Consider the following 11,602-nt stretch of genomic DNA (forward strand, 5'->3'; position numbering starts at 1 on the left):
CTACAAAGGCTTGGCTGTGATGAAAATCATAGCTTATTGGGAGAACTGCAACTCATTTAATTCTGACTACAACACTATGAAGTGTGTACAATTATCACCTCCATTTACAAATGAGAAACTGAGGCATAGAGAAGTTAAGTAACTTGCCCTAAACTACATAGTTAGAAAGTGGCAGATCTAGGCTCTAACCCCAGGCAGTCCAACTCCCAGGTCTGTCATTCTAACCTCCACTGTATAACATTAATAGTTAATTGCCACCTTTAATTAAACATGTATTATAAGTCATATACCACAATAAGTACTTTATATTATCTGATTTAAGTATGATCCAGTTATTTCTTGCTTCATAACTTACATAACTCACTGGCATGCTGGGAAGTTAGAGCTAGCCAGGAATGAGGACCAAGAACCTTAGTTCTGCTTCATTGGCTGTCTCTGTGTGGCCTGGGCATCCTCAGAGCTCATGACTGGGTTTCAAGGTCAATAATCCCAAGAAAGAATCAGGTAGAAGCTGTGTTACTTTCTATGATGTGCCTCAAAAGTCACATAGTATCGCTTCCACCATATTCCATTGCCTAAAGAAGTCATAAAGGCCGGTCCAGGTTCAAGGAGAGGGAGGTAGACTCTACCTCTGCATTGCAGGTTCTGGAAGTACATGTGAGACCAAGAATATTGTAGCAGCCATTTGGGAAAAATATATTAGTATGTAATATCTGATTTAATCTTCATAATAAACCTATGATGTGGGTATTATTGTCTTGATTTTGAAGATGAGAACCCAGGCTCACAAAGATTAAGTAACTGGACCACCACTACGTAGCTGGTACATGGTGGGAGAGAGAGCATGTTTCTCATCAGAACTCCATGCTTTGTACCATCTTCAGCTTCAGGTGTTGCCTCCTTAAGCCTTCCCTAACCACTACTTTCTCAACAAAATTAATTACTTCTTCTCTGTAATATTTCATGATCTTCTCTGTCATATTTCATGATCTTTTGCATGTATCTGTTATTTTGTGTATGAAAAGGTAGGGTTTTAGAATATGCTACTAAAGCACATGAACTTTGGAACCAAACTTCTTGGATTCAAACCTCAGCCCTGCCACTTCTCACTAGTTGTTGAACCACAGATGGTCACTTGGCCTCTCAGTTTTCTCAACTCCAAAATAAGAATAATAATACCACCTTCCTACACAAGTTGTGAAGAATAAGTGAGATAATTGTAAACTGCTTAGAACAGAGCCTGGCACACAGTAATTGCTCAAGTGTTAACTATTATTCTGCATTTAATTATCTGAACGTCTGCTTCTCCTGTGAGATGGTCAGCTTTGAAGAGTAAGGCTCCATCTTATTTTTATTTGCTCCAGCATTTAGTCCAGGACCTCAATATATACTCATTGTACTAGATAGAGGGAATTTTGCCACCTGACTTGTTCTTTTCAATGCGTCCTTGCATTTCAAGTAATAAATGCTTTTTTTCCAAATTCTTCTTTAAGATAAAGGCATATTTAGAAGTGAACAAAATGTTATTAAAAATTTAGTCACAAAAGCAGATGTCCATCATATATTTAAAATTATTCTTATATTCATTCTATAGCTCCTACATCTACTTCTTTAGTTACAAGCTTTTTTTTAATATCTAGAAGAGACATTAGAAATCATCACTGACATCTCCCTTATTTTATAAAATATCAGAGAGGTTAACTATTTTTTTCATTGATAAATTAGTGATAAAGCTCAGACTAAATCCAGGACAGCTAATATCCTTTTTTTTTTTTTTTTTTTTTTTTTTTTTTTTTGGTGTGGAGCACGAACCCGTGTCCCTTGCATCAGCAGGCAGACTCTCAACCACTGCGCCACCAGGGAAGCCCTAATATCCTTTTTTGATTCACTTCCTCCACTCCATTTACTCAAAGAGAAAAATATATCAATGCAATGATTGAGAAACTCAATAACATTAATTATTTAATAAAAATAGTTTTTGAGCACTCACTTTATGTAGGTGCCACGCTAGGTTCTGGCAATGTGAAAACAATGAGTCACAGTCATGGTCCTCAAAGACAGACATGTTGAAGAAGAGCCTGTCTTCTTCTGCTCATGCCTATGAGCACAGACAACCTCCACGCCACATGAGAAGCCCATACCAGCCCATGATTACTGGTACAATGTGCTTCTGGGGGAAAAAAGTAAATCCAAATTCTAAGAGAGGAATCCAGGGTAGTTACTCAAAAGAGGTTAACATTTGAGCTGTGTATTGAAAAATGAAGAGCCTTTCACCAGAGGGTGGAATTCTAGACAACAGAAACAACATAGATCAATCATCAAATGCTCATGTAAAAGCCACCGTGGGCCAGGACATATGCTGCATATACTAGAATACAAGAGTGAGCAAGACAATAAGGTCTCTGCCTGTGTGCATCTTTATCCCACGGGGAATTCTAAGGGTTAACTACAGGTGATTTGTCTTTTAAAAGTACAATAAAAATCTTTGTTAAGGAGATTTAATTTGGGTATAGAGAGGATAAAAGAGAAGCAGGGCTACTTCCTGAGGAAGTGACACTGAAGTTAAAGCCTGGAGGCTGATAGGAGAATTAACTACCCTAAGTGGATTATGGAGTAGGAAGGGCATTAAGAGACTATACCACAGTCTAGTGGCCCTGAGGCAGTAATCAGCTGCGCATAAAGATGAGCAGGGTCTGGACATAAACAATAGGGACAGGAGTGACCTAAGATGGCTTTCAAGAGGGGTGGTGGAGGAGGGGGTTGGTTAAGGAATATACCCATGAGCAACAGTCAATGAAGCCATTGAAGGATTTAAAAAGAGAGAAAGGAAATGATCGAATTTGTAATCTTTTTTTTTTTTTTTTTTTTTGCAGTACACGGGCTTCAGCGGCCATGGCTCATGGGTCCAGCCACTCCGCGGCATGTGGGATCTTCCCAGACCGGGGCACGAACCCATGTCCCCTGCACTGGCAGGCGGACTCTCAACCACTGGGCCACCAGGGAAGCCCTGAATTTGTAATCTTAAAAATCACTCTGGGGCTTCCCTGGTGGCGCAGTGGTTGAGAATCTGCCTGCTAATGCAGGGGACACAGGTTCAAGCCCTGGTCTGGGAGGATCCCACATGCCGCGGAGCAACTAGGCCCATGAGCCACAACTACTGAGCCTGCGCATCTGGAGCCTGTGCTCCGCAACGAGAGAGGCCATAACAGTGAGAGGCCCGCGCACCGCAATGAAGAGTGGACCCCACTTGCCACAACTAGAGAAAGCCCTCGCACAGAAACGAAGACCCAACACAGCAAAAATAAATTAATTAATTAATAAACTCCTACCCCCAACATCTTCTTAAAAAAAAAAATCACTCTGACTCCATGGACAAAGCCACAAGGTTGTGAAAGACACGGCACACTCAGGAATTGAAGCTAATTTTATAAGGCTAGAGTTTAGGGCCTGAGGTGGAGCATCTCAGGAAATGCAGGCTGGAGTCAGACGCTGGAGGAAGTACCTTCTGTCTCAGGGTAGGACTTGTGCATTTTATCCAGCAGGAAATAGGGACATCTTGAAGATTTACATACAGGAGAATAAAACATGCAGACCATAAGAATCATGCCAAAAAGACTCATGTGTATTCAGAATATTGCAGTTACTAGTACAGATAATGGATTGACAGGTTATATATTTTATATAAGTTGGGAAAAAAAACAACTGTGTACTTCAGTTAACCAGAACAGCCTAGTTTCTGCCTTCCAGTTAATTGAAATTTGTTGAGGACCTCAAATGTAAAAAGAAACAAACTCGGACATGGCAGAGAAGGGCAACAAAGACTTTCCTATATAATGCCTGGTAGGATGGACTTTCTGGTAAACCTTGTGTGAGCTCCCAAGGATATGCCTGGGCACATACTAGAATAGTACTTGCCTATGTGATGCAACCGAATGCTGCCTGTACTTGTTGCAATTTCACTTTGTGCCTCTGGGTGGTAATTAGAGATTGTTTGATCTTAGTCAACAAAATACTATTCAATTTCCCCTGAAGACATCAGAGATGTATTTAGTATAGTAAAAATATTTTCCCATGCCACTATTTGAATTTCAGGCATACATTTCTACTCATTTAATTTCCACCTACTTACACAGGCTCTTTAACATACAGACTAAGGGCAAATTAAAAATATAAGAACATTACTCATGTTTCTGGAGGTCAAGATGGATGGATGTTCAGTAAATTACACCTACTCTCATGGAAGTTGTTATTGATGAAGGCCATGAAGGTTAACTTCTTGATCAACCTACACTGGCTGTATCCAGGGACACAGTCTATGTTCTAAAGCTTGTATTAAACAGATAATGCAAGAAACACCTACATTCAGAATTTGTGAGGTACCTTTGAAAATTCAATGAAATCTTAATATAATAATTCTCTCCATAGTTTGTTTTATATATATCATGGTGCAAATTCTGACCCTCGATTAATTATAACCCTTCAGAGTTTCTCTGTGAAACTGGAAGCTGTCCTTTTTCACACCTCCTGTGTTATCACAAAGAGGTGCCATACTATTTAACAATTTATGAGATTGCTAGTTGTAAATGCACTTGTAGCAGTGGTAGACATGGGAGAGCAACAAAAATCTCAGGTTTGTTCAATGATTAAATAATTAAAGCTCATCAATACATTCAAAAGGAATAGGAAAGAAAATCACACCCTGAACTCAGTGCCATTGCCACCTAGGAAATGTGAATAAGTTTGTACCCTTGTTAATTTGGTGAAATATACAGCTCTAAATTTGGATTGTTTTCTGAAAATAAACAGAACATATTCTGTTTACTTCACTATACTGTATTATATGACATGAAGTAGCAGGTTAAATAAATATGATTTTTAAATGTAAATGATACTATTATATGTCCAGTAAAAAATGTCTTTAAAACAAGTGAAAGAACTCATGTTTTGTGTCAAATGCCTTCAAATTACCAGAATCTCTCAAGATTATGATGATTCTAGTAAGTTTGGTAAGGGATATAATTGACATAATTTGTAGTAAAGGTTGAAATAATATTCTGAAAATGCATTAGCAATAGTGTTAAGATTTGAATTCATTCATCAGTATAAAAAGTATTAAAATGCTTTGTTTGTTTTGCTTTGTTTTTGAGAAATACAGACTAGCACCAAATCAAGAGAAGGACGGCAGCCCCACTTTCAAAAGGCATATATCCTTGAGAAAATTAGATATGTATAGAAAGTTAAATAATAGAATGGTTGAATAGTTATAGATCATATAACACCATAGAAAAATGAATATCATGATGCAAATATGTGATTAAAATAGGAATCCAATTAGCATTAAATATATTAAGTGCTATGAGGTCACACTACTGAGTGAAGTCTTGGTGTTGCCAAGAAAACTTCACAGGGAGTTTGAAATTAACGAGCATTAAAGCACTGGTAGGAAATGGGCATGTGGAGAAGCTAAGGAAAGGCTCTTAGGAAGGGAGAGGTGGAAAAAATGGGGGCGAGTGTGGTGTAACAGACACCCAGGGCAAAGAGGAGAGGGGAATCCAGTATTAATATCAGGTAGTGACAAATTAGTCTGGATACAATCATCTAGATTCAGATACTTATAAAGAGGAATAGTGGGAAGTAAGATGGAATGTTAAATTGAGGAAAGCATGGGACTCCTTCAGTCAAACTCTTATTGAAAATTTCCACTGAATGATAGTCTTTCACTTTTGACCTTTGGTGGTGTATGGACTTCTGGTGGATTGTGCTAGATGTCTTTAATTCCCTGTTCAGTCCATCTTCTCATATACAGAATCAAAATGTAGAGCTTTGTACAAACTAGCTTTTTCTAAAGAAGTCTGCAGGTAACTATGAACTCAATTTCTGGAATGCACGTCTCAGTTTGTCTTTTATTTTAACTGTCTACTGGGCATTTATACATTGAAATCCTGCTACTCCTTCCTCTAATCAGGTCAAAAATGAAATTCTTCTCCATTCTGGATGCCCATTTTCCCTGTACTTGTCAGAGGTGCTGCAAGGCAGTTTCATCATCACATCTGCCTGGGCTCTTCTCCCATATATAAAATGACACTATAATTGATTATCTAAGTGAAAGGAGTGCTATCAATAACTACATGGACACAACAGATATAAACTAGTTGTTCCTGGGAAACCAGGGTTAATGGTCACCCTATTTAATATTTCTGTCATTAAATTCTGACAATTCTTTAATTCTCTTAATTTTTCATTGCTTCTGCCCCCATCCATATACTGAGTTCGATAGCACCCTCCTCACTTTCTTGCTAATCTCTCCCTTGTGATAAATATACCCAGAACTCCATTTCTGGCACCAACATCTTGCTCAAGAACCTACAGTGAATCTGCAGCGTTTCTCTCCCAAAGAATAAACTACTCTTTTTAGCTTTTTATGACCAGTTTGATCTGCATCTATCTACCTCCTGTTATGTCCTAAGCACAGCCATGGAGTCCCCAGAAGTATCCGAAAAGGATACTTTTTCTTTTTTTATGCTTCTGCAAATGCTACTTGGACAGCCCTAGAATGTTCACATCTACTCACCATGCCTTTCTATGTTTTTCTTCTAATCAAGTTGCTGTATAATCTTTAAGAAAGGAATCAATCCTGCTTCCTTTCTTAGAGCCTTCTCTGATACTGAACTCTCCTCCAAACTGCTTAATAACCTTGCATCTAAATCCTTGATCAACCAATAAGCTTTTGCAATAGCACTCCCTTTTGCTACTACGATCATAGGTTTGTGTTCCTAAACAAATTTCTTTAGCTCAATCGTTAATTCCTTGATGATACAGAATAGGGTGTCACATGTCATTCACATAAAGTGTATTTTCAAATATATGATGAGAAATGTGTCTTTCCCATCAAAATCGCTTCTAGTTCCCCTCCTGCCTGCTCTCCCTTTGGCCACTTCTAGAAAGCAAAGCAAGATAAAAAAGCAAAGCACCTGTTTATTATTTCATATTTATCTACCCGATAAAATCTGAAGTACTGGCATACTCTCCTTACTAAATAAAATAAATTCCAACACATGGCAGTATTAGCGTTCCATGTCTTCAGTGTCTATGCCCAATTCAGCCAAATCATTCTCAGAAAGACAAATTGTTTGCTTTCCTATGCATAATAGATTCATATATAAAAATTTGCTGATGCATAATAGATTCATATATAAAAATTTGCTGATTATTCCTGGTGAAATTCAAATCTGGCATTGTTCCCCGTGCTTTTATATTATTCTACCTTTCAATTTGAGTGCCTTATGTAAACCTAGAGCTAGCAGCAGAGTCTCTGCTGGATCCTCCCTTTGGCTTGCTGACCTAGCTGTTTACCCCCAGCCTCTGTTGCCCAGTCACAGTGGTTCTTGAATCAGTGTCTGTGATACACGGAACTGAGGGTGGCTCAGAAACTCTAAACTTCAGGGAAGCAGGAGCCACCTTTCCAGTTTACTATGAGGCCAACACCAACATGGCTCCTTCCCAAAGTTTGAAAGTAGGGAAAAGCACCTTGCCTTGCTCTTTCTCTCAACTTCTAGAACATGCCTTACTCTTTGAGTCCTATTCAGGAAGAGAGCAAAACTTGATATCCCCTTGAAGGATGTTTTATCCTATCTAAAACTGTCATACGACATTTGGTCCCCACAAAAATGTCCTTAAAATCTGGTCCTGTCCAAAACATCCGTAAGACATGTGGTTCATGCCAAAGGGTCCTTGAAGTTTGGTCCTATCCAAACTGTCCATGAGCATATTTGGTCTGTGCCAAATGATTTTGGACAGGACCAAATATCAAAGACCTTTTGGTATGGGCCAAATGTCTTATGGACACTTTAGACAAGACCAAATATCTGTTAACCTTGATATCCTACTTCTGATTTCTATTTTCTTTTTCCCAGTCCCTGGACATGAAAAAGGGGTAAGCTTTTTTTCTCTAGCTACCCTTCTTCTTCCCAATTTTAACAGTGGACTGGGCACTCTAAGAACTGGAGTCCCCAGGTTTTGGCCCTTGGCATATTGAAAGAGAGCACATCCTCCTTACACATAAAGCCAGCCTCTCATCAGTATTATCTTACAAAGAGGCTAAGTCTCAGTCTTCTCCTGCTGTAAACCAGATTTTGCAGAGCAAATTAAGACCCACCACTTTAATATTTGAAAATTAAATATCTGGATTTATTATGCATGAATTAGATAGAATACTTCTTTTTCCTAAATGACAGAAAAAATTCTTCCAAAATGTACTTCTGTGTGAAGGCACTGGTTTTCATAATTAAATCCTAATAGTGTGTAGCTATAAAGTTATGTCATATGTGTGGTTATAAAAATGCAAAATTTAAGCTTCAATGTTCGATGCAGTTACCCTACATATCTTAAAAGAAGTTAAAAATACCAGCTTCTTATATATCATTATTTTGAGCAATAATTGTTGTTACTATTACTTATCTATTGTACCCTAAAATTTTTTGCTCAGAACAATGATGTTAATAATATACTGCTGGAAAGCAATCTACAGATTTGCAATCCCTATCAAACTACCACTGGCATTATTCACAGAACTAGAACAAAAAATTTCACAATTTGTATGGAAACACAAAAGACCCTGACTAGCCAAAGCAATCTTGAGAACGAAAAACGGAGCTGGAGGAATCAGGCTCCCTGACATACTGCTGGAATTTTAAGAAATGAAAGCAGCCTGCTAATTCTTTCATTATTCTCTCTTTTCCTTTTAATTCAATGCTCATTCATTCAGCATTTATTAAAAACCTACTATGAATCAAACCCTTCATGGGGTGAAGCAATAGAGACGAAAGGTAATAAACATAGGTTCTCTACTAGAGGAGCTCATGTATTTATTGTTTTTGCTATACTCCTCCTTACTTTCATTTAATTTCATAATATAATATCTTCCCAAATATATAGCAAGTATTTCCCTGAATGAGTACAAATGAATAGCAGAGTCTAATAGAAGTCATTACCCCAAAACAGCAATGCTCCACTATTCATTCATAAGTTCAGTTGTTCATTCAAATTTTCATATGTTCATTCATTCATTCAGAAAACATTATTAAAGCAGTTACTGTGAGTTAACTGCTGTAGTTGGCCTCCGGGCATAAGCCATATATCTTCGCCTTCAAAGTGATGCCAGTCTACTGACTTAGTGTACATGATAGTGCCATAATAAAGGATTATGAATATGACACGGGGTGGGTGTTGGGGGTGAGATTGGAACCCTTCACAGAGGAATGGATAACGTGAATTGATGTTGAAGGAAGAGAAGGTCATAAAATATTTAAGTGGGGAAGGGCAGTCTTGTTCAAGTGAATTGTATACACAGAGGCATGGAGGCTGAGAAAACATAATTTTTTTAAGCTTGGAATGTTGAGTATGTCAAAGAGCCTACTGCAGTTTTGTTGGGCATAAAAATGTGCCCAGTGAAAACACGACATTCCCTAGCCTTCCTTGCAAATAAGGGTGAAGAACAGCAGTGCAGCCCAGGCCTGGTCAGTGAGTTAAAAGTGTTCCTTGTCAAACGAGGCTCCAGGCAAACTCCTTAAAAGCAGAGCAGGCTCAGTTGGGATGGGCCTTTTGCCCTTTTCCCTTCCTGTTCTCCCTGCCTGGAATGTAAACATGATGCCCAGAGGAAGGACAACGCCACATCACCACAAGGTAACAAGCAAGTGCTGAGGATGGTTGAGCAGAAAGATGCAAGGAGCCTGCAGCCCCGAGATAGGAGAGAACAGCTCTGTGGACCCTGCACAGTCTATCACAGACTTCTCTCCCACCATCAGAGGGGAAATGCCTTAAGTAGTTTTAGTTAAGCCATCGGTTTTCGGATTTGTGTTACTTGGGCAAACTGACGGTGTGAACCTGAGCAGACTAGACGAGGCCAACCATAAGAAGCCCTGCACAGTTACAGACTTTGAACTGTATCTGGTAGAGGTTCTTTTTTTTTAATTTAAGAAAAGATCAGTTTATTAAAAGACCATAACCTCTTAAAATCACAAGTGTAAAACCATCAGGGACCCAGGCGGCTTGTGGGGACCATGTGGAGATGCCAAAACATAGTACTTTTTCCTCTTTCTGCTTCTCAATGTCAACCAATACGTTATTTACCTGAACTCTTTATGTTGTTTTTTTTTGTAGAGGTTCTTAAACTCCAGTATGTTTGAGAACCACTGGAAGTGTCTGTTAAACATGCACTTTTCTGAGCCACACCCTCACAAATTCTGATTCTGTTTCTAGCAGTCTGGGTGGCACACAGGAATTTCAACTTTAGCTTCTGATGCTGGTCTTAAGACCACATTTAAACAAACAAACCAAACCCCACAAATGACAAAAAATAAAAATTTTCTCAAATGTGTGGAAGTGGAGCAGTTGATGCATTTGATGCACTGGGTAGCCTTTCTGTTTCTCTTTCTCTTCCTTCCTATTTTCCTACCACTCATGGGGACACAAAACTGCTGCCCACAGTTTACAAATCCGTATCTGTGACATCCATGTTCAGGCATAAGACTGATGAAGAAAGTATTTTATGTTTCATTTTGCAATCCTTAAATAGCACTTATCAAACTACTGTTCTAAGAACTTTAACAAATACTAACTCATTGAATTTTTATGAACTCTACATGGTAGGAACTACTATTACCCAAACTCATAGATGTAAAAACTTAGCGACAGAGATGGTAAACAGCTAGGTCACAAAGCTATTAAGTGACTATGCTGCATCTCTAATCCTTGGCTATCATAGACTTATTATTTGCAGTTCCAACTACTTATCAGTGATCACAAAATTTCCATGATTTATTCAACTATAATGAGAATAAAGACATTACTACCCCTTTCTCACTCTCCGGCCATCATGGTGGCTGCTCTTGGTTGGGGGCATCCCGCACCTAAGGCAGGAAGATGGTGGCCACAAAGAAGATGGAGAAGTCACTGGAGTCGATCAACTCTAGGCTCCAACTGGTTACAAAAAGTGGAAAGTACGTGCTGGGGTACAAGCAGACTGAAAATGATCGGACACGGCAAAGCGAAATTGGTCATCCTTGCCAACAACTGCCCAGCCTTGAGGAAATCTGAAATAGAGTATTATGCCATGTTGGCCAAAACTGGTGTCCGTCACTACAGTGGCAATAATATTGAATTGGGCACAGTGTGTTGAAAATACTACAGAGTATGCACACTGGCTATCACTGATCCAGGTGATTCTGATATTATTAGAGGCATGCGAGAACAGACTGGTGAAAAGTAAATCGTGCACAATTTTTCTTTAATAAAATTGGCCAGAGCTTGTTTTAAAAATTAAAAAAAAAAGGCGTTACTACCATATGGCTCTTCTGAGACATAAACATCTGGAGAAACAAAGATCTTGTAATGAAAGCATCTAGCATAAATTTATATCTCATGGGCTGTGATGTTGGTTTTGATAAGCAAGTTACCTTGCTAGCCTAGCTAATCCCCAAACATCTGTTTCTTAGTTTCTTAATTTCTGGGTTTTATGAATTTGATAATACTCAAAATTTACTTTGGAGCTGTAACCAAAGTAAATACTATGGGTCTACAGTAGCATTTCCCCAAATATTTTTTC

The 11,602-nt window shown here is 38.6% G+C and overlaps 1 pseudogene; it reads left to right on the plus strand.

Moving 5' to 3' along the window:
• Nucleotides 1-10,920: 10,920 nt before the first annotated feature.
• LOC112405840 (60S ribosomal protein L30-like) lies at nt 10,921-11,266 on the plus strand (annotated as a pseudogene).
• Nucleotides 11,267-11,602: the final 336 nt, after the last annotated feature.

The sequence above is a fragment of the Neophocaena asiaeorientalis genome, unplaced genomic scaffold (assembly GCF_003031525.2).
Source record: "Neophocaena asiaeorientalis asiaeorientalis breed wild unplaced genomic scaffold, Neophocaena_asiaeorientalis_V1.1 scaffold92, whole genome shotgun sequence".
Lineage (NCBI taxonomy): Eukaryota > Metazoa > Chordata > Mammalia > Artiodactyla > Phocoenidae > Neophocaena > Neophocaena asiaeorientalis.